Source organism: Neovison vison, chromosome 11, assembly GCF_020171115.1.
Source record: "Neovison vison isolate M4711 chromosome 11, ASM_NN_V1, whole genome shotgun sequence".
Taxonomy (NCBI): Eukaryota; Metazoa; Chordata; class Mammalia; order Carnivora; family Mustelidae; genus Neogale; species Neogale vison.
Window position 1 is genome coordinate 72,961,659 of NC_058101.1, and position 19,392 is coordinate 72,981,050.

A 19,392-nucleotide genomic window follows, 5' to 3' on the forward strand; every position below is an offset into this window, starting at 1 on the left:
CACCATTAAAAAAAAAAAGACCCAGAATCCTTTAATTTCACATTTATTGGGATGACAAGCCTTCATTCCTATTCCAACAGCTTATTCCCATCTGCAGTTCAGGGCTGAGAGCTAAAAGCTAAGATGATCCTCTTCTTGGATTTGTAATCTCAGGATAAACTATCGGTCTTAGAAATGAATGAGTAAATTCATGTTTATCCGAAGTTCAAACATCCAGAGAGCTCACATTAGCGGGGTGTATTTCTAAATGGGCTGGCCAGTGATAAACAACTTTCATAATTGTCACCTAAGGTTTGGAATAATCCTGAGGTGCCATCTGGATTATGGAAGGGAGGTTCCTTTTTGTGGGATCTTAGTATTCGATTTCTTCCATTTGATTTCCTAATTTATTGAGAACTGATAAAGTATGGCTTATTAAACCTTAGCCAGAATACTTGATTAGCAGGGGCACTGAATTGCTAGGTGTTTTGTGTGAATGGGAACGAAAGGAAAGACAATCCTGCCATATTCTTTGTCCGGCAGAGGCAGCAGGGATGGTGAGAGAGAAGGTTCCTTCTTTCACAAAAAGCTGCTTGTTGTGAAAATGGGAAAGGGATTGTCTTGCCTGCATGGCCCAACCACCAGAGCTCCACCATGAGAGGAAATAACAGCCACAGAAGGGTCAATTTCTAACCCCAGACTGCCTCCTGTGACACCAGAGGTGAAGGAGCGAGTGAAGCTACTTTCCTGGTCTAAACACCAGGAGAAAGCTGGGCAGGGGCCCGGTGTGGGCAGGAGGCCCTGTCTTAGCCGCCCCGCTGCTTACAAGGGAACACACCTCATTGTTAATCCTACACAGAGCCCTCTTTTCAGTTAGTTGTTATTTTCCTTCCTCACCTCTGGACACCTCAGCACATCACTTGAAACATTATCACCGGAGAACTCGACTTTGACAGAAACCTCTCTGAAATTATTTTTTTTCCTGTTCCGGCTTGCACTTGAATAATTCTCCATCAACAGCACGTCTGATTGAGTTGGCATCACAAACCCTTTTGTATGCTATTTTTTTTCTTCAAGAAATATTAAAGTCTGAATAAAATTGGAATAGCTGCCTGGTAATGATCTCATTATATATAAATACAGAAGTGCTCGCAGGGGAGATAATCACTCCGAGATGCAGGTATGCGGCGAATACCTATTATCTTCCAAGGAGTGGGCCCACATTCAGCCCTCCTCCACAGCCCCCCACACGTCCCTTTCAGCTTAAGGTTCAAGTTGCAGAAAACGAATGGCTGATTGAAGCTGGGAATAGGGCTTTTTCTTCCCCCCTTCATGACATATGTTAGGAGATGAAAGGAACCTGGGCCGTGTGTTTACTCTTCATTTGGGACTTTCACATGTTCTGATTGATCGGAAAGACAAAAAGGCAGAAGGAGAGACATTTGGTGCTGGCTGAACACCATATCCATTCTCAATGTGAAGTTTCCTCGTTTGGTGAGGATAATTGTGATGAGGCAGTTCTGGGTATAGACGCCACTAAAAGATTTTTAAAAATAACTTGCTCGCCACCCAGTTTGAGTTCTTATATAGCAAAAGAACAAACACAGATGGTGGCAGTAGGGGTGGGAACTGGGGTGGGAAAGGCCCTTCTAAAGTGGGACTTTACTAGTTATTAGCCCCAGAATATCTTTTCTGGATGCCAAGGCGTAAGCAGATGAGTTCAGCACATCACAGAGGACCACATACAGGGTTTGATTCTCAATATGAGCTAAGCAACCCTAGAAAAAGTTTACTACCTGTAATTAGCATCCAAAAAAAAAAAAAAATGAAAAGGAAGAAAGAGACTGGGTAGGAGAGAGTGTAGACTACCTTGTTCTGACTGTCCCTGTTAGGTTCAAAAGAGGCATTTATCTAAAGTGGGATCACCACCTGCCATCTTAGGCCAGAAAGAAAGATGGTGTGGAGGAGGAGTTCTTGACTATTTCCAATGGCTGGGGTCATAAGGCTTATTTTTCTCTTCTGATGTCCATATTAGGCATGATCAAAATGCAAAATAACATCATAAGCATAATTCTTTGGCAAAAGGATGGAATGAATGGTGAGAATATTTTGCCCCTCATTAAGTCTCTCATACAATGTAGGTGGTATGCTGTTGAGCAATGATGATAAATTCCTGTTGACTGAGAGAGAGAGTTATGGGCAGAAAATCTAAATAAGGAAGGGTTAGTCAGACTAGTAAGAGGACTGTGTGTCCTGAAGGGTCTCCTGGAATCATGAGGGACTATTCCCTTTGGGGATGGTTAGGACACCTATCCTTGGCCACAAATGACTCCATACCATACACACACTGTTTGATACACTGCTAAGGTTTTCCCCTCATTTATTTATTTATTTACTCTGGGTACAGTTTACTTTAATGGTAGTACATGATAAGGTAGGACTTTCCAAGCCCCTCCCCTTCTTCAGAGGGTCTGGGATGGAAACCGGAGGTCAGGAGATTCTTAGTATATTGGGGGATGAATTGGGGCAAGGACTCCCCAGCAGCTGAGGCCTTCTGTCTTCCTCTTGCTCTCATTGGGGCTGGTTGTCCAGAGGGCTCTTACTCTTTGGAGGCCACATGGACCATAAAGTCTACCACCCAGTCGCTATGGTAAAATTTATTGTCATACCGGGAAATGAGCTTGACAAATTGGTCATTGAGAGCCATGGCAGCCCCAGCATCAAAGCTGGAAGAGTAGGAATTACTGTGAAAGTTGCAGGAAACAAATAACCTGGCCCTCAGTGTGGCCCGGATGTCCTCGTGACGTCCCTCTGAAGTCTGCTTCACCACCTTCTTGATGTCATCATATTTGGCAGCTTTCTCCAGGGAGGAGGTCAGATCAATGACTGTCATGTTGGAGGGGTGGGGACATGGAAGGCCATGCCAGTGGGTTTCCCATTTAGCTCAGGGATGACCTATCCTATAGCCTTGGCAGCACCAGTTGAAGCAGAGATGCTATTGGGGCATCCCCTGGGCCATCACCCCACAGCTTCTCAGAGGGGCCATCCACAGTTTTCTGGGTGGTAGTGATGGCATAGACTGTAATCATGAGTCCCTCCATGATGCCAAAGTTGTCATGGATGACCTTGGCCAGAGGGACCAAACAATTGGTGGAGCAGGAGGCATTGCTGACAATTTTAGGGTGCTGTCATGCCTCTCATGTTTCACACCCATCACAAACATGGAAGTATCAGCAAAAGGGCCCTACCCTTCAAGTGAGTCTCAGCCTTCTCCATGGTGGTGAAGACCCAGTGGACTCCATAACATACTCAGTACCAGCATCACCCCATTTGATGTTGGTGGGATCTCACTCCTAGAAGATGGAAATGAGCTTTCCATTGACGAAAAGTTTCCCGTTTTCAGCCTTGACTGTGCCGTGAAATTTGTGTGGGTGGAATCATACTGGAACATGTAGACCATATAGTTGAGGTCAATGAAGGAGTCGTTGATGGCAACAATATCCACTTCGCTAGAGTTAAGAGTAGCGCAGTCTGCCAGTATGGCTGAATCTGTTCATGCTGACCTTCACCATCAGGTCTTGGTGACACTGCCGGACTGCACCAGAAGACGTGGCTGTCTGTTGAACTGGGAGGAGCAGAGGGCCCTTAGTTCATTATGTGTTGGTATATGTAATACCTTGGCCCCAAGGAAATAATCTTTTTCTCCTCTTAAAGTGCCACAAGAACTGTTGGGATCTGGGAAAATGGTCCCTCCACTTGGGCTCTGACTTCCTTGGATGATGGCAATTGAATATGAATTAGATTGAATATGAATTGGTTTGTGGAGATTGAGTGCTGGATCCCCACCTTCTTGTAATTTTCCTAATATTTTGCTTGTGGAAGAGTCTGAGAGAAATACCAGGTCAGTAATTATATGTCCCCCCAATATCCAGTTACATTTCAGGATTCCTCCATTTTTATGATAATGGTAAATCATCATCATCATCATCATCATCTACTACTCTTCGAATGTTTAGCATGAACCAGGCACTGCGCTACACGCCTCCTGTACTTTATCTCATTTGACCCTCACAACTCTGGGGGTCGATACTATTATGGCATTTTACAGATGATGTCATAGATAGTGGTTTGATGACCAGTGTGAGAAAGATGGTTTATGGCTGCAAATATTTGGAGGCTGTAGAGGCAGGAGAGGAAATGGTTTACATAGAAGAGAGGTCGCTGAAGGCTCTCTTAATTTCTTCAATCCCTGTGCATTTATTTAAGTCATTTTAATGGTGATTTCAGTATTAGGCCTCCATTGTTTTGGATACCACAGAAATATAAGGTCCAATATCTGCTTTCAGGCACCTCTAATCTAGTATGTGGGTAAGAAAAGAACATGAAAATACCCTGTAGAATAAATTTGGGCTAGGCCTCTTATCTACCACTTGGTCTTCCTGGGCCTAAGCTTCTTTTAAAAAACTAAATTATTGGCCTAGTTCAGAAGTCTGCACACTTTTTAAATAGAGGGCCAGATAGTAAATATTTCAGGCTTTTGGGCCATACTCTTTCTTTCCCAACTACTCAGCTCTGCTATTGTAGCATGAAAACAGCCATAGACAATGTGTAACAAGTGAGCATGTTGTGTTCAAATGAAATTTTATTTACCAACACTTGGAAATCAAAATCAGGTGGGCTGGGTTTTGCCTATTGCTGACCCCTGGACTAGTTGAATAGTATACAGACCATCTTTGGCAAGAAAGTGCTATAGTTTCCTTCACATTCCACACTGATTTCAGCCTTGGAATATAGAGACATTTCTTTGGCTTTTCCCTTCTTGAGGAGGAGTGTATAAAAAATGGCAATAGAAGTGGTCCTGGAGAGGCACCAGGAGGGATCCCCAGCAATGTTCTGATTGAAATCGCAATGGGAGGAAGCCATTAAAAAAGGTGGGGAGAAAGGTCCCATTAATCAGAGATGGGTACTGCTGTTTTAGTTGGAGATCTAACTATTAGCTCAGCAGGAAGACAAAGAAGACAAGATGAGGAAGGCTGGAAACATGGCTTTCCCAGAGGCAGAATGCTAAAAAATTATCTTTAGAACAAAATTTTTATGTAATTCTTTATATGAGTTTTAGAATCCAAGGCATAGTCAGTAATGAAATTTTGTTTGTTTCGAGAAACACAATCTAACCTAGCAATCTAACAATCTAACACAATCTAATAATTACAGCAGTCTAACACATTCTAAATATATATTTGATTTCTGTTGATGAAATATATATCCATACATCCATTTGAAAACTCTCCCATTTATTTTTCCATACCATTGAACAACTGGATTTTCTAAGACATTAAAACCAATGTATAATCATAGGAGACTTCCTGTTGCAAGTAACAGAAATACCTTGTTCAAATTGACTTAAAAAAGGGAAAATATTGGGGATGCCTGAGTGGCCCAGTCGATTTAGCATCTGCCTTCAGCTCAGGTCATGATCCCAGGGTCCTGGGATCGAGTCCCACATCAGGCTCCTTGTTCTGCAGGGAGCCTGCTTCTTCCTCTACTTCTGCCTGCAGCTGCCCTGCTTGTGTTCTCTCTCTCTCTCTCTCTGACAAATAAATGAATAAATAAAATCTTTAAAAAAAGAAAAAGAGAAAATATTGGCTTGGAATACAGCACAGTCAGGGGAATCTGGGCTTCCTCCGGGAGCAGGGAGCAGGGTCTAATCCAGAATATCAAAAGAGGTCATTAGTTTCTTTCTTTCATTTCTGCCTTCTGTGTTTCAGCTCATTTTAAGGCTGACTCTTTCCTGGGTAGTAGGATGCTAACCCAAGATTACCTTAGGCTACCAAATACAGAAAAGGAGCGAGACTTCTTTATTTTTTTAAAAGTCGTAGCATAGTTTCCTCCTGTCTCCTTGGCCCTGATTGGATTATGTGCCCATTGCTAAACAGATTTCTGTGGCCTCAGCCAGTTGGGGCTCACAACATGGCTAGGATGGTGGAGGGGAGGTTCCTCAAAGGAGAGAAGAGCTGTATTGTATTTATCAAAAAGAAGTGGTTGTTGGATAACAAACAGCCGATGTCCAGTGCAGTGACACTTTATAGTTTTTAAAACATTTTATGGACACGGTTTCATTTGATTTTGTAACAGTTTATGGGAATATGTTTGTCGGCTATTATTATTTCCATTTTCAGATGAGAACACTGGGACTCAAATCACATGACTTGCTCAAATTCACATAGTTGGTGAAAAAGATTATATTAACTTTTCTAGGCTAGTGATATGATGTCTGACCCTTATACAATAGAACTCCTGTTTTGGACTAGATGCCTATTTATGACATCTAAAATTGAATGAGCAGTGAGCGCCTGGGTGGCTCAGTCAGTTGAGTGTTGGACTCTTGGTTTTGGCTCTGGTCATGGTCTCATGGGTTGTATGATCAGGCCCCTCCCTGGGCTCCATGCTCAGCAGGGAGTCTTCTTGAAGGTTCTTTCCCTCTGCCTTTCCTTCCACTCTCTCTCTTTCTCTCTAAAATAAGCAAATAATCCTTAAAAAAAATTAATTAGCATTTTGGGCAGTCATAGCACAATGGCTTATACTGATTTTATAAGCAAAGTAGGAGCCTCACTGATTCTTCACATGGTTGTTAGTAAAATGTAATGTAGCTATAATGGCTTTTAAAACTTAAGCACAAGGCTACATTTATTCCTGTGATATCTTGTATTACATTTTTGCAGAAAATGTCCAGTCTGGCAAGAGCTTTTGAGTCATGCGGAACCCAAAATATTAACCATATCTTCTAGCTTTGTATCATCTTCAAGTTTAACAACATGTCCTTCTATTTAGTCTTTAAGTAATTGCTAAGGAGGTGGAACAATAAGATAAATGTGATATTGATTAATTCCTGATTTTAATCTGGAATGAGATTGCTAGTGTAATGTCACATGACTACCTTTGGTTTTGTTCGATATTTTTATGAGTGATACGGATGGAGTCTAGACTGATCTATTTAAAATGTGAATCACTTCACAGATGGAATGTGTCTTTTCATTTGACCTCTTGTCTTATATTTGTAATATGGGCAAAGTTTTGATTGAGAACATCACCTTCTGAAATGAAAAGCTAAATGACTGGCCTGGAGTCAGTGGTAACTATGATTCAGTAACCCTCCCATATTATTGATCCTGGATTGAGTCAGAAAAATTGGGGCCATTCGGTTAATGTTGAATTCCTGCAATAAGATCAAATAATAAGATGATCATTATGATGATCAAGCATCCCAAGATGTAAAAATCTGGTAACAAATAAGGTAGACAATACCTATTCCCCCCGATTTAATTTTCTTTTTCAGATTAGAAAATTGAAATTCTAGAACTCCAGTGTAAACGGTCAGGATTTGGTAGGAACCGTTATCTTGTACTATAGCTTCTCAGGCCAGGGGTGGGGGGAAGTAGTGGCCGGTGTCTCACAGAATCATCTGGTAGGAGGAAGGGCAGTGAGGTTTTTACATAAACATGTTCCCATCATTTGGCTTTGATTTGGGTTTTACTCAAGAAACTTTAAAGGAGGATGAGTCATTTTAATGAATATTAAGATCAATTGAAACAAGATTAAGAAACATCACTGGACAGTTTATCATCTCTAAAAAGACTCCTTCAGGATTGGTTTCAGCCCTGGAGCAGAGAGACATGGGGTTAGCTAGGCTCTGGGAAGACATGGGGAGGGGCTTTTTCCCTGAGGATCCTGCTGCAAAAGCCTGTGGAGCCACTTTCAGTCCCAGGTGGCCCTCTTCTCCCCATGATGATGGACCGATGACCAAGCACAGCTCTTTCTCTGACTCTGCCTTACTTCTCTGCTCTCCACCCCTCCCCACCCCTAGGTCGTGTCGAAAGTGGGACAGTTTCCGCCATTACTGAGGTATTTCAAACGAATGAATAGATTTCAAAGAAACTGAATGAAAGGTATTCTTTTTTTCCCTCTCCCACTAAGGGATTAGCCATACTTCTGGACAAAATACTGTTTACATTTCAAAGGAGAAATAGTTAGAGAACGAACTACCTTCACCTTTTCCTAACTGCACTCACAAAACAAGAAAACAGTGGCTTGCTCTGCTCTTACTCGGTGCTCTGACCTGCCCCTCCTCTCCCAGTGTTCCCCCGGCAGCCCCCCCTTCTTCCACGTACTCTTTCCTTAGCTACAAGAACAGGTTATCAAGGTGATAATAAGTGAGAAAATGTTCCAGCCTTGTTTTAAGCCCCAGCCACATTGCACTGCTTAAAAGAGGTTAAATGCTTGTATGAACCTGTGTTTTCCATCCCCCTGGCCATGCAGCCCTAAGCCAGGCTGATCCGGCCTTGTCTTGCCCCCTCTCCACAAGAGACTCGGTGGTGCAGAATGATTGAGGTGGCCTCAGCCTCCCCAGCAGCTGCTGACTTACACTTGGAAATTCAATCCTCTCAAGGTAATTCCTCAGCTTACAAAAAACCTCTAGCAATGAATTCTGAATTCAATGCCTCCCACTTTGGGCAGGCTAATGGCAGGCTCACTGACTTCCTCAGAGACACTAGGCTTGGGATGTGTGGGGAGCAGCATTTTGTAGGAAGTAACTTTACAAGTGGGACTTTTGTGGTCTCATTAGGACATTTTTAGCCATTTCTAGAACATCACTCTCAATCTTCTTTCTCTTCTGAAGTCTTCTAGATCGTTGACGACTTGGGGCCTGGCTAGGCCACTCCTAGGCTGCAAGTGGCCTGATGTCATACATCAGAGAGAGCAAAACCATGCTTCTGTCTTCTCTTGGGTGGAAGAGCTCTCATTGCTTAAGGGGCATTTTAGGACCAAGGTTGGAGACCAAACTAATTGGGAAAAATGAGGTACAGTTACCATTTTTTTTTTAAAAAGATTTTATGTATTTATTTGACAGAGAGAAATCACAAGTAGATGGAGAGGCAGGCAGAGAGAGAGAGGGAAGCAGGCTCCCCGCCGAGCAGAGAGCCCGATGCGGGACTCGATCCCAGGACCCTGAGATCATGACCTGAGCCAAAGGCAGCGGCTTAACCCACTGAGCCACCCAGGCGCCCCTACAGTTACCATTTTATAGGGTAACTTTGTCACCTCCTACGAGTTGGTGGAGATGTGTATCATTGGCAAAAGTAGATGTGGTTCCAGGCTTGGAGAAGTTTCTCTCAGAGCAGGGAGGTCATCTAGAGATTATGAAATAAACATTTGCCTTTAAGATCCTTTGGGTCATTCTTCTCTAGCAAGAAGAATTTCCTCTTCCTTCCCTTCCTCCCCTCCAAAGCTGCTCCTGTCTCCAACAGCAGGAAGTCTCTGATTGTGGTTGCCGAAAGTTGCTGTGACAGTCCTCTGCCTCCTCACAGGGACAGCTTTGTCGTGGGTGGATGTGAATGTCCCTGTTGTCTCCTATAGCTTCAGTGCTGAGTTTTGGGATGTGTTTTGGCAAGTGCAAAATCCAATAGTCATTGAACCCTTGATAATCTTTTATGCCCTGTAGAAGTATGTTTTTATTCATCCGTTTCTTCAGGAGGTAAAAAATAAAGCTGTTCCATTCTAGGCATAAATTAGCATTTATAACAATGCAGTGCAAAAAATGTAATTTAAATAGAACTGATTAGAATTTTGATAGGGCACCTAGGAACCTCTAAACAAATGCTGATCAGGTAATGAGTGGAACAAGTCATTTATTTTAGTGGTTCAGCTATCTGTTCAATGATTGGGTCACAGGTTCCCAAACATATTGGGTGACTATTCATTAATTATTCACTTCTCGCTCGGTAATTGTCCAATTTAACTACAAACTGTGAGCTTATAGGCAAAGCCACAGAACACAGCAGAGGGAAAAAGTAACAACCTAGATAAAAGTAAATTTTCTTTTTGTAGTAACACTTACTAAGTCAAGGACTCAGGGACAGGGGAATTGTTGTTAAGACTTTGGCCTTGGTCTTGTCTTCCTGGAACGGACTTAATTGCTCACCATTTGTTGGGCAGGGACATTTAAGCTCTAGAGTGCCGAGCTTTGCTGATGAGGCTGTACCAGTTGGCAATCAGCCCATCTTCATAGGTATTGCCTCATCTCTGGGTCAGTGTGCAACGTGTTGAAAGTGGGACAGGTAAACTTTGGAACACTATCCTTTGAATCCCATGTCCCATCAGGTGTGTCATTCTGGAAAATGTCCGGAGCCAATCCGAAGTTTTGTTTGCAAGGCTTTCCTCCTTGATATTTCACAGGTTTTTCTTTAAGAAGATGAAAATGTTTCCCTCTTATTTCCTAAGGTAGTTCAACTTCCACACGGGAAGTTCTTGATAAGGCTACTCCCCTCGCATAGATTAAACGGGGTGTTCTGTTTTATTCACTGATGCTCTTAATTGGCAATTAAAATTAGTTTATCAGCCATGTTATCTTGATATAATCTTGATATTAGTTGGATGTCATTTTCTAGAATGCAGATTAGAAATTAAATCTCAAGAAAGGTAACAAGTTAAACATGTTTCTCCCCTCACTCAGGATGAAACATTGTTTTAAAGGAAGAATCAACATCAACTGGTAGTAGTTTTAAAGTGGCTATCCTTGTCTTGGGTGTTTCCCTTGGGCAGGACTTCTAGGGACGAGGTTCTACAAAGTGCATCCTGCCTTTTTTTTTTTTTTTTTAAAGATTTATTTATTTATTTGCCAGAGAGAGAGAGAGAGAGAGCATTAGAGCAAGAGAGAGAATGCACAAGCCGGGGGAGAGGCAGGCAGAGAAAGAAGCAGACTCCAAGCTTAGTGGGGAGCTGGATGTGGGGCTTGATCCCAGGACCCTGGGATCATGACCTGAGCCAAAGACAGATGCTTAACGACTGAGCCACCCAGGCGCCCCCATGCTTCCAGCTGTCAATGAGCACCCATACCTGAGGCAGGTCATGGGAAAGGGCTACCACAGTCCCGCAGTCCGATGGGTTGAGACTTGGCTTAGCAACCTGTGAATGACCCTCGTCTTTATTGCTGCTGCTGCCTCCGAAGGGAATATCTTCTTTAGCTAATAGCTGGGTGCAAAGCAAGCATCTAAGGCAGCACCTGCTGGAGGCATTTACACTACTGAATTAATAAAGCCGGGGGCTGTGGAAGGCCCACATGCAGGCGGTGGAGTGACAAGCACGTATAGAGAATTTCCTTCATGGTGGGAAACAACAGCAGATATCCCCAGGAGAGCGTCTTTGTTCCCCAAATTTACCATGTCAACATGGAAGGGAAAAAAGGGAAGTTTGTGACTGCCGGAGGAACTTGCCGCGCTAGGTTTGCAAAACCCCACCATCACTTGAATCAACCTATTTCTTCTAACAAGCATCAGTCCATTTCACAGCTGAGTAAATGAAGGCAAAGAGAGGTGAGGAAAATTACCATGCATGCTCACAAAATAATTCTGAGGCCCAGAAAAGTAAGCAGCTTTAAGTTGCACACATCTGTGCCTATCCCTATGCCTCTTTCTAAAGGCGAGCCAAAAGGAATTAGATAGACGATTAGAGGTTGAGGATATTGTTTTCCACAGCGATGATTTTAGTTCTAATGAATGATGCTACTTAGAAATGTGCTAAGAATGTTCACTACCTTGAAACAAGCAAATGGTGAATGGATAAAATATTGTGTTTGGAGTAATTTATTTTCCCTGGCTATGTTAACTCTTGAGGGATTAACTAGATTACTTCCCTAATGTGGACGTGACTCTCTTCATACTAAAACAATTAATTGGGCTATTGTTCTGCGGTGAGCCTTTACTCTCTTATTTTCTTTTTTTTTCTCCTTCCTATGTCACCTCTGTTTCTGCACATGCCTGGTTCTCTCTGTGAGGGCAATTTCAACAGCATAATGTCCATGCGAAGATTGTCAGCTCTCAAAAAATCATAGCAAGGAATGATAGCCGCACATTGATTTTTCGGCAGAGCTCCACAGATCTTTGGATTTTTATGTTGTGCTTACTTTACAATCACAGAATTCCCTGTTATAATGCCTCTGGTATTTTGGGGGGCATATTAGAGCTCATTGTCTCTCTCAGCAGCCTTGGCTGTCTCCTGGGAGGCCTCCACAGCTTACCTTATCATAATATTGAAAAGCAATTTCTCTGGACTGCTGTGAACCAACGCCAGAAATCCAAAATGCTGCCACAGTCATTAAGTGATTTCCAATTAGTTAATTGGTTTCACAGGCTGCTTCTTTCTAAACTGCACCTTAAATGAAAAGCAGAACCATCCATTTTTGAAAGAAGAGAAATCCTGGGCCTTTGGGTTTTATAATCCTCAAGCAGCACATGCTTTGGAAGAAATGTGACTAAAAATGTCAGTCCCCCAGAACAGAAATATTATTATTATAATACAGAAAAGAATGGGACCTCTTGGGGCACCTGGGCGGCTCAGTTGTTAAGTGTCTGCCTTTGTCTCAGGTCATGATCCCAGGGTCTTGGGACTGAGGCCCATATCAGGCTCCCTCTCTCTCACCCCCTGCTTGAATTCCCTCTCTATCTCTTTCTCACTCTCTCTATCAAATAAATAGGGAAAATCTTAAAAAAAAAAAAAAGTTAAAAAAGAATGGGACCTCTCTCCTGGCTTTCCCAAATGGTCTGGGTTTGTTTTGCCCACTATAATGTTGAATGAAAGGAAGTTAAGTAGATGATCACAGAGCAGCAAAGTCTTGGGCACTCTGGGGCCATATCCGCTTGGCTGCTCTGGGCCATCCTCTTAAACCTCACTGAGCAGAAGGGGGAAGTCCCTGACATGGGTTAAGAAGCTGCTTTTTGGAAAGGGAATTGCGTGTGTTATGTATCTGGATTGGCAGAAAGAATAGGATGAGGGAAGGTGAGAAGTTGGTCTAGAACATCGCTAGTCAACATGCGTGTTTTTTTTTTTTTTAAAGATTTTATCCATTTATTTGACAGAGAGAGAGACCACGAGTAGGCAGAGAGAGAGGGGAGGAAGCAGGCTCCCTGCAGAGCAGAGAGCCCGATGCGGGGCTCGATCCCAGGACCCTGAGACCACGACCTGAGCCGAAGGCAGAGGCTTTAACCCACTGAGCCACCCAGGCGCCCCAACATGCGTGTTGTTAATGGTGGGGGCTATACACATGTGTTTTGAGCAATAACTGATTTATACAATAGGATAAATATTTACCCAATAAGGTAAATAGGGTAATAATTACCCAATAGGGTAAATCAGTCATCTATTCTCTCTGAGAGAGAAACTTGGCTTTAATAGTAGATAGAATGCATAAAAAATGAATGCAAATTTTCCTCTCTATTAGACAGAGATGCAATCATCAAATAAGAAGCCGCAGAGTGTAGCGGTTAAATGCATGGGCTCTGGAGACAAACCATCTGGGTGAAAATCCTGACAGTCGCTTTCCAGTTGTGTGACTTTGGGCAAGTTTCTTGACCTCTCTGTGCTTCCGTCTCCTGGGAAATGGGGGAGAGGAATAATATTATCTCAAAGTGTTGTTATGAAGAGTAAATAGGAGGCTAACATTCACAAGTCCCTTGGAACCAGGTCTGATAGATAGTTTGTTTGATAAACCACATTTTAGTTTTAAAAAGATTCCTTGTTTTAAAAAGATTCACCTTTTGGGCTCTCTGTTGAAAAATCCCGCTCATCTTATGGTTAATTATTTATGAGAAACGATACTCCAGGGAGGGCAACTGACAAGAAGCCATCCACCCAGTCAGTTGGTCAGTCCATCTGTCAGTCAGCTATGTTCCCTGCCATCAGCTCTTTAAGACAATTTCTTTCCCCCAAACTCACTAGCATGATCTTTTTGTTAAAGAGCCACATTTCTTTTGGAGAAGTCGAGAAGCAGATTAAATTGGGAGCGTAGAGGAGATGGAGATTGGAATATTGGGTCAGGAAGAGGCAAAGAAATTCTGTGTGTGTGTGTGAGAGAGAGAGAGGGAGAGAGACAGAGAGTCAGAGACAGAGTGAGACCCAGAGAGAGACAGGTACAGATACACAGACAGAGACAAGTTGGAGCAACAGAAAATCTCTGGTGTGAGTGGAGACTATGCGTGGGAAAGTCAGCACATTGCTGAGAAAGAAATCAGAGACAAGAGCAAAATAAGGGAGACAAAGGAGGTTCCTGAGGACAGAAAACCCTGCCTGGCTCTGGTGCCTTCCTGTCTGCTTGAGAAGCAGTTGGTTCATCACTGCAACAGCCTGGAGCCCTTTAGTAATGACTTTATGGATTAAAATTTTAAACCAAATTAGATGTGTTTACAAAACGGCACCCACGCTGAATTGATAACAAGCTGCCAAAGTTGGGCTCACAATTATCCCGGAGCTCTGGATTGTGCTGTTCTTGTAGATGGTCTTGGTGTTTGTGGACATGGCTAAAACTGCAGCCACACTTTCCCCCGTGTCCTTCCCCACCTGTGTAAGGTTAATACTTTTAAGTGATATGCTGGTGGGCATTAACAATGCACTTATAGGCACATATTTCCTGGTCTTTGAGAGTAACTCAGTTAGAAATTTGTCTGCTTTTTTTGGGGTGGGGTTAAGACTTTTATGTTTAAGTTTCATTATGCAGCATATCCATTTCAATTGAAACCATGGTTTGAGAGATACTAAGTATGAAACCTCCTAATTATACAGGATTTTTGAGGTAGTGTGCATTGAAAGTGAAATATTGTCAGGGATTCTGCGTTCTCCTGCCCCCTTCCCCACCAAGTCCTCTGTTTCCTATCACCTACCTAGTCATTTCAGAGAGGGAGAATCTTATATTCCAGTTTTATGGAATGGAATGCAGTATTTTCTACGAATATTTCTTAGAACAGGAGCTGCTCTTTCAAGTTGTTAATCAGAGTAGAGGAAAGAAAGCATCCCAGGGAGTGTTGCTTGGTCCTGTTTAAAGAGAGCAATGTGTTTTACTCATAATGAAGTATATTGATAGATTTATTTCTATAGTACATGAGGATAGTTAGGACTCAATAAATGTTAAATCAATAACCCAAATAACCTGTTTTTTCCCTCAAGGAACTTATGATCTACTGAAACAAGATGAATAGAGTGTATCTTTGCTTTTAATACTTTTTTGTCTTCTATTTATGGCAAATAAAATTCGAAGAGTTCCCATCCAGGGAACCTGAAGAGATTTGGGCTATTATACACTTACATTAATTTATAAACCAACGAGAAAATTTGGTTGGAGTTTATTACTTGAACAGTAATAATGCTCGTGAAATGGCTCTTTTATAAAGAAGAAGTAAGTGCTCATGCTCCAGGAGAGATCACGTGATAGGCCACAAAACAAGTCTCAATAAATTTAAGAAAACTGAAATTACACCAAGCATCTTTTCTTTTTTGAAGATTTTGTTTTTAAGTAATCTCTACACCCACTGTGGGGCTCAAACTCAGGACCCTGGAATCAAGAGTTGCATGCTCCACCAATTGACTGAACAGCCAAGAGTCCCTCAAGTATCTTTTTTCTGAATACAGTGGCATGAAACTAGAAATCAGTTACAAGAAAAAAGCTGGAAGGAACACAAACATGTGGAGGCTAGCTAACATGTTACTGGACAAACAATGGATCAATGAAAAAAATCAAAGAGGAAATAAAAAAATATCTGGAGATAAGTGGAAATGGAAACACTATATTTCAAAATCTTTGGGACACAGAAAAAGCAGTTCTAAGAGGGAAGTTCATGGTAATAGGAGCCTATTTCAAAAAAGAAGAAAAACCATGAGTAAACAGTCCAAATTATACCTAAAAGAACAAATAAGACCCAAAATTAGTAGAAGGAAGGAAATAATAATTATGAGGCAGAAATAAATGAAATAAAGACAAAAAAAAGAGCAATGAGAATAAGAGCTGGTTCTTTGAAAAGATCAACAAAATTGATAAACATTTAACCAGTCTCATCAGGAAGAAGGAAGATTTAAATAAATAAAATCAGAAATGAAAGAGGAGAAGCTACAAGTGACACCACAGAAATACAAACAATTATGAGATTACTACAAAAAATTGTATGTCAAATAATCCTAAAATTTGTATGGACCTACGGAAGACTGCAAATAGACAAAGCTGTCTTGAGACAGAAGAAAGAAGCTGGCGGCATCACAATCCCAGATCCCAAGATACACTACAAAGCTGTAGTAATCAGACAGTATGCTACGGGCACAGAAATAGACACATAGATCAGTAGAGCAGGAGAGAGAGTCCGGAAGTCCACCCACATATAAATGGCCAATTAAACTAGACAGAGGAGGCAAACTATCCAACGGGAAAAAGACAGTCTCTTCAACGAATGGTTTTGGGAAAACCGGACAGCCACATGCAACCAAATGAAAGTGGACTACTTTCTTTCTTTCTTTTCTTTTTTTTTTTTTTTTTTTTTAAGATTTAATTTATTATTTGACAGAGGGAGAGAACGCAAGCAGGGGGAGTGGCAGAGAGAGAGTGAGGAAGCAACAGGCTTTCTGCCAAGCAGGGAACTGGATGCAGGGCTCCATCCCAGGACCCTGGGATCATGACCTGTGCCGAAGGCAGATGTTTAACTGACTGAGCCTCCCATGCACCTCTGGACCATTTTTTTATACCACACACAAAAGTGAACTCAAAATGGATTAAAGACCTAACCAGAGACATGATGCCATAAAACTCCTAAAGAATACAGTACAGTCGTTCCTCAAAAAAACAAAAATAGAAGTACCATATGATCCAGTAATTCCACTTCTGGGTATTTACTATAGGAAAATGAAAACACTCATAGAAAAGACATATGTACCTTATGCTTACTGCAGCATTATTTACAGTAGTGACCAGACGGAGGCAGCCTAAATGTCCATCCATGGGTGAATGGAGGAAGACGCGGCAGCCTGCACACACGACAGAACGTTACTCAGTCATAAAAAAGAAGGAGACCTTGCCATGTGTGACAACGTGGAGGGTCCAAAGGGTACTATGCTGCATGAAATAAGTCAGAGAAAGACAAATACTGTGTGATTTCACTTATATGTGGAATCTAAAAAACAAAACAAATGACAAACAAATAAACAGCAACAACCAGAGAAACCTAGAGAACAAACTAGGGGTCACCAGAGGTGAGGAGAATGGAGGATGGCTGAAATAGGTGAAGGGATTAAGAGGCACAAACTTCCAGTTCTAACATACAGAAGTTGCAGGGGTAAAAAGTTCAGCGTAGGGCATATATAGTCCATAACATTGTTGTTCCTTTGTGTGGTGACACATGGTAACTACGCTTCTGGTGGGCGTTTTGTGAGGTTGAATTGCTGTGTTGGACGCTTGAAACTAATAAGATGTGATATGTCAGTGATACTGAAATAAAAATTTAATAAAACAAAATTATGGAAACAAGACCAAAAAAGAAAAAAAAAAGAGTTAACTGCTGAAAACAACATGGGAACTCAAGCAAGCTGGCTGCCGCTGACGGTCAGAAGGGGCATGCCCCATGTCTCTGGCAGGGCAAGGAGGGGCAGCGCGTGCACTGCGGCAGGACTTTGCCATCTGTTAATCATAGGATTTAAAACCACAATTCAATTACATGGGATTCCGTGCTACTATTCCCCTTGCTGAGTGGCTTTTCCATCTCAGAAGGCAGCAGGATCCCACCATATAGTCGATGCGTGTCTAAAAGCCCGATTAAATGTGTTGTGGTGCACGTGGAATATTTTAGTCTCTGGATATTATTTATATCGAGAGAAGAGCATCTTGGGGGACTGGAGATGCATTAAATCCTCACACTTAACAGATGATCTTTCATTCCCAGACAGGCTGCACGTTGCTGTTTGGGCTCCAGTGGCCCTGGATAAGCTCTTGGCTTCTTCCTGACCTGCAGTAAACCTGCTCTCCTGGCTGGAGACACATTAGAAATAATCAAAATGCACTTGTTTGAATTGATACTGGGCATTAAGTGGCCTCTGGGCTTTATGTCAGGGTCTCTGTGATAGGCGCGGTATCCTCTGGTTGCTCTGGGGTTTGGGTGACAGGAAATTTGAAGCTAAAGGGGCTAGAAGTTTAACCCTGGGGTGTGTTTCGTCTTGAGAATGTTACTTGGCTCTCCAGCCTTTAGGAAGCTCCTGAGACAGCAGGAGGGAAGATGATCTCCATTAGCGTTCTTCCTCACTGGTCTGCTTTTCACCTTGTTTTTTCCACCTGGAATGCTCTTCCTTCAACCTCCAGATGCCCAGAGGTGACTCATTCTTCGAGAGCCAGTCACGATGTCACATTGATTTTCCTTCACTAATTTTTTATGCCCTTCCCTGCTTTCCCCAGCCCCCACCAAGACCCAAGAAGCACAGTATCATAGAAAAAGTTTGGATTTTGGACTAGGTAAGTCTAAATTTATATGCTAGATCTTATAGTTTCTAGGTGTGTTTACCTGGTAAGGCTTCTCCTTTAGCCTTACTTTCCCTTAACTGTAAAATGGGGATAGTATCACTTACCTTTGGGTTTCTAGGAGGACCAAATGATGTTAGTGAGTATAGGGTCAATACGTAACAGTTACTAGTTCCTTCATCCTTCGTCGTTCATTCAGATAACTGTAATTTTTTAATGTTTTGGAGGTCATGGTTCATTTGAGCATTCACTGAGAGTTATGATCTCTCCTCCCAGAAAAAAAAATACATGCAAAAAAATTTCCTACCTTTCAGGAACTTGAGGGATCCTTAAAGTCCAAACAAGAACCCTTTAGGGGTGGTTGATACCTAGGTCAAACCCCTCCCCTTAAAGCCAGCTTTTAAAGATCTATGCAGAACACCTGCAAAGGGACTTGGCACCTAGGAGGGCTTGAGCAAATCCTGGTTAGTTTCTCTTCTCTCCTAAATTGCAATCAGAACATACCCGATGCCTGGAGGAAATCTATCTATAATTTTTCCTTATATTTAGTTTTGAGAAGCTGTCATGTACAAGTAGCAGAAATACCTCTGAGCAGAGACTCGAGTCCTTGACTGACATGTCTTCCAGCTGGCCTACCATACCTAGTTGGAACAAATTTGGCCTTTTCAGAAAACCTTCCCTTTCTTGTTGGACTCTACCCTGCCATCCTGTGTGTGCTGCTCCCCAGCCAGGCGACGTGTTTTTGCTGACATCTCTGTCTTCGCTCTGTGTATGGAATTTACAGCAATTATCCTTTGGTTGGTCCCCGTGTCTGTATTTTGGCCGGCCGCCCTCCCTTCCATGTGACAAGTGCTTTGCAGACAGAGCAGTCCCAGCTCTGCCAAAGACGAATGTCACCCCTCATCAGATGCTGTCTGGGTCCAGGGGTTACTTACACCGCCCCCTCCCCTCCTCGAGGCTGCTGGTACAGATTTCCCTTGCACGAGGTTTAAAAGCACAGAAGATTTGCACGTCTGGCTGTGATCCAGTTCATCGCAACAACGTTAGCCGTGAACCTGGGTAATTCAGGCACCTCGGAATGTTTTTTATAGCCTGCGCTA

General features: G+C 42.4%; 1 pseudogene; it reads right to left on the minus strand.

The window, feature by feature from the left end:
• Window positions 1-2,578: 2,578 nt before the first annotated feature.
• On the minus strand, window positions 2,579-12,130 carry LOC122890250 (annotated as a pseudogene).
• Window positions 12,131-19,392: the final 7,262 nt, after the last annotated feature.